The following is a 4,956-nucleotide window of genomic DNA, read 5'->3' on the forward strand; positions in this document are numbered from 1 at the left end:
TGGAAACATGTTCCATCAGAAGTGATTACTGGCAATTAAGCTTTTTTCACAGCTGGCTGCTCTGCTTTAATATTCAAGCGCGCATAGGAAGCGCTGACGGGAACAATGAGACAAAAGAGAAGCACAACACTGATTGTATTGACTCCTATTACTTACAAACTAACAAAGCAATTATTGCAATGTTGTCAGACATGAATTTACAAAAATGCTATGATAGCCGTGATTGTTTTACCTTCCAAATATTGTAAAATCCATGTACGGATTCTGATTGCAATTATCGGTACAAAGAGGTCCATTAATTGGTCGTGGATAAATTGTCATAGTTTTGAAGGGTTCATGTGTATTACGTAGCACCTGCTAGTGGCAATAAAAAAATCCTTCATCAAAAAAAAAATAGCTGGTTCATAACTCTGCTGGACATATCATCACCAAAACCTCCTCTCGCCATGACATAACCCCTGTCCTTCAGCAACTCCACAGGCTTCCATTCAACCAGAGTCAACTACAAAATTCTCCTTTTCACATACATGGCCCTTCAAAACCTTGCCCCTCTCTACCTCTCCAACTTTTTTCAAATTTACACGACATCCCAGACTCTCAAATCATCTTCCTCCTTCCAACTCACTGTACCCACTGCCCCTCTCAGTTACATGGGGAACAGAGCTTTCAGCCGCTCTGCCTCCCAGTTCTGAAATTCATTGCCGCCTGATTTTCGGAATTCTACCATCCTGTCCACCTTTAAATCCAGACTCAAAATCCACCTTTTCAGACTTGTCTTTTCATGATAATCATCCTCACATATCGCCCCCCCCTTTTAACTATACTATGTTTTTATTTGCTATTCATTACTTGCTTGTTTTATTCTTGCGTTATTGTTGTTTGTTACTCTTTGTACAGCAACCTTGGGTGTCCTGAAAGGTGCTTTGAAGTAAAACGTCTTATTATTATTATGTATTATTATTACAATATTGATTTAAATATTAAGCAAAACTTTGTAAACTATCAAAAAATTGTACATACTTTAAAGATAGATGAATTTACATCTGCCATTTTGCTGCTGCAGGTACTCAAAAACCCACATTTTGCAAAAGGCTGTGTAAAGAAATGAGAATAAAATTGGTGTGGATTGGTCACTTTGAGTCTCCATATTTTGTATCCGTCCGCGTTTTCAGTGCACGACACAACACAGTGACAGGTAATGGTCAAATAATAGACACTGTCCCTTTAAAGTAGTTGTAAATAATTCATACTGGACTGTCTCAGAAAATTAGAATATTGTGATAAAGTTCTTTATTTTCTGTAATGCAATTAAAAAAACAAAAATGTCATACATTCTGGATTCATTACACATCAACTGAACTATTTCAAGCCTTTTATTATTTGAATATTGCTGATTTTGGCTTACAGCTGAAAAAAACTCAAAAATCCTATCTCAAAATATTAGAATACTTCCTCAGACCAAGTAAAAAAAATAGTTTTATAACAGCAAAACTAAATCAAACATTTGAAAATGTCCATTGATGCACTCAGTACTTGGTTGGGAATCCTTTTGCACGGATTACTGCATCAATCCGGCGTGGCATGGAGGCAATCAGCCTGTGGCATTGCTGAGGTGTTATTGATGCCCAGGATGCTTCAATAGCGGCCTTCAGCTCATTTGCATTTGTAGGTCTGGTGTCTTTCATCTTCTTCTGAACTATACCCCACAAATTCTCGATGGGGTTCAGGTCAGGGGAATTAGCAGGCCAATCAAGGACAGTGATGCCATGGTCAGTGCACCAGTTACTGGTGGTTTTGGCACTGTGGGCAGGTGCCAGATCATGCTGGAAAATGAAATACTCATCTCCATAGAGCTTTTCAGCAGATGGAAGCATGTAGTGCTCTAAAATCTCTTGGTACACAGTTTCATTTACTCTGGACTTGATGAAACACAGTGGACCAACACCAGCAGCTGACATGGCTCCCCAAACCATTGCTGACTGTGGGAACTTCACACTGGATTTCAAGCAACTTGGATTTTGCTCTTCTCCAGCCTTTCTCCAGACTCTGGCGCCTTGACTTCCAAATGAAATGCAAAACTTGCTTTCGTCTGAAAAGAGGACTTTGGACCACTCTGCAACTGTCCAGTGCTTCTTCTCCATAGCCCAAGTCAGACGCTTCTTCCGTTGTCTTGAGTTCAGAAGTGGCTTGACCATGGGAATACGGCTATTGTAGCCCATTTCCCGGACACGTCTGTGAACTGTGGCTTTTGATACCTGGACTCCAGCTTCAGCCCACTGTCTTTGAAGCTCCCCCAAATTCTGGAAGCGGCTCTTCTTCACAATTTTGTTAAGGCTGCGGTCATCTCTCTTGGTTGTGCAGCGTTTCCGGCCACATTTTTCCCTTCCAACAGACTTTTTGTGGATATGCTTTGAAACTGCACTCTGTGAACAGCCTGCTCTTTGAGAAATTTCTTTTTGTGTCTTACCCTCCTGATGGAGGGTATCAATGATGGTCCTCTGGACAGCAGTCAGATCAGCAGTGATTTAGTTTACTGAACCAAGCTGAGTGTTTTTAAGGCTCAGGAAACCCTCGCAAGGTGTTTCGAGTTAATTAGATGATTCAGGTGATTAGTTGAATAGCCTACTTGTATACTTTTTCATGATATTCTAATATTTTGAGATAGGATTTTTGAGTTTTCTTAAGCTGTAAGCCAAATTCAGCAATATTAAAATAATAAAAGGCTTGAAATAGTTCAGTTGATGTGTAATGAATCCAGAATGTACGACATTTTTGTTTTTTTAATTGCATTACAGAAAATAAAGAACTTTATCACAATATTCTAATTTTCTGAGACAGTCCACTATATAAGTTTTCAAATGAAACTACGCATTTAAACCTTTTTAATATATTTCATTTTATTAAAAACATCTCTACCATATGTTTAACAAAAAGTAATTTTATTTATCTATGCTGTATCAGGCCATTTTGTTTTGGAATGATTCTTTAAACTTTTGCTCGAGTTAATAATAATAATGATAATATTAATCATAATAAAAATCTTATAATGTAGAAGAAAATGAAAAACAACATTTAAAACAAACATAACAATCTGCCAGTGGAAAAGGACTTTACTTTTTGCAGTATCAGTAGCTTTTGGTGAATACGCTTGCTATGGATGGACTTTTTTTGCTTTGTGTATTCTTTTAACAGGTATGACAAACCCTAAAGTGAAGCAGTTCCATTGAGGTTTCTGTTACAGTAAAACAACTAAAATGAATAAAGTAAATATTCTGGGCTTGTGAGTAAATAAATAAATACAAAAAAACAGAGAAATGAAATCAAAAGCAGGAAAAATAGGAAAAAGAGGAAAATGCAAGAAAATAAGTAAAAAGCTCAGAAAAAAGGGAAGAAAATACAAATAAAACAAGCAAATAGAAAATTAAAGAAGAAAAAAGTAAGAGCAAAATAAATAAATCATCTAGGAAAAAAACAAATGGGGAAAAAAAGAATAAGGAAAAAAATAGAAAGTAGAAAGAAAAGCAAAGATAAAGAAGAAGGAGTCAAGAAAAAAGAGAGGGAGAAAAGAGTTTTTTTGTGGCCTCTTTGATTGGTCTTGTGTTGCATTTAAATATTTTTCTAAATATATCCAGTCAATTTTGTTGCCAACATTGTATTTCCACTAAAAAGTGTGATTAGATGCAGTTCTCTGATAGATAGATAGATAGATAGATAGATAGATAGATAGATAGATAGATAGATAGACAGACAGACAGACAGACAGACAGACAGACAGACAGACAGATAGATAGATAGATAGATAGATAGATAGATAGATAGATAGATAGATAGATAGATAGATAGATAGATACTTTATTCATCCCCACAGGAAAATTCACATTCCTGGTTCTGATGTGCAACCAGCATGATAAATCCAAGATAATGTCAGTATTATGGAACAATATATACAGTAATGATCAAAAACTAGAAATCTCATGTAAAAATTGAGGTAAAAACAGCCGACATTTGTGGGCCGTACAACCTTTCCAATAGTATATTAGTCGATTCATTTATACTGTACGTTAAAAACAATTTAGTATTGCCGAAAACTCAGCTAAATATAACTTGTTGTTGGGTTTTGGACATGTTTGATAACGGTTTGGTTGCCACACTAGTGATCAATGTTGCTCACCGTTATTCCAAGTGACACTCACAGACTGTGTAAACGCTCAGATCTGTTGAAAATTGAAAGTAACATTGATGGTAAGTCTTAAATAGTGTAAGAGTTTACAACAAAATTCTGTTTTTGGCCTTCTTGTATATTTTGAATGACTTTTTAATTGTTCTCAGCCAATCCCCGTGTGGCCTCGAGCTGCTGGCCAACATCAAAGCGCACCCGGGCATCCGGGAAGCCACTGCTGTTTGCGCGCTTCATACAAAAGCACTTAGTAGCTCGTAATCCTTTGCGTAGAAGAGGGATAAAATACCCACAATCCCTCATGCTGACACTGTTTTGTGGTTCTGTCGCAGCCTACGGAGAGAATCAAAGGGCATCAGGTGGCCGGTCATTGATAAATGTCTAATAATCTGTCATATCACCATCAGTGTAACATTCAAGAGAATATCTTAGGCTGATCTGTTTTTGCTTGACACTATTTGTTGTGACACATTTCCCCATGTGGAAACATGGAAATGGATAAAAAAAGATATATTTTTATTACATGAGCTGCCTTTTTCCATTACTGTTTCTTGCCATCCAAATGTGATTGCCATATGACCAAGAGAAATATAAGAGTGATGACACCTGAAGGAGAACTGTGAGAAGTGTTTTACTTTCTGTCAGATATAAATTTGTGGGCAGCAAATAGGCATACTCTAGTAGTACTTTGAGGTCGTCTATTGTATCCACCAATAACTTAATATATTAATGTTATCATATAATGCAACAGTTTATATTTGATGCAATATCTAAGGATA

Source organism: Urocampus carinirostris, chromosome 4, assembly GCF_059441175.1.
Source record: "Urocampus carinirostris isolate Australia breed hairy pipefish chromosome 4, RoL_Ucar_1.0, whole genome shotgun sequence".
Classification (NCBI taxonomy): domain Eukaryota; kingdom Metazoa; phylum Chordata; class Actinopteri; order Syngnathiformes; family Syngnathidae; genus Urocampus; species Urocampus carinirostris.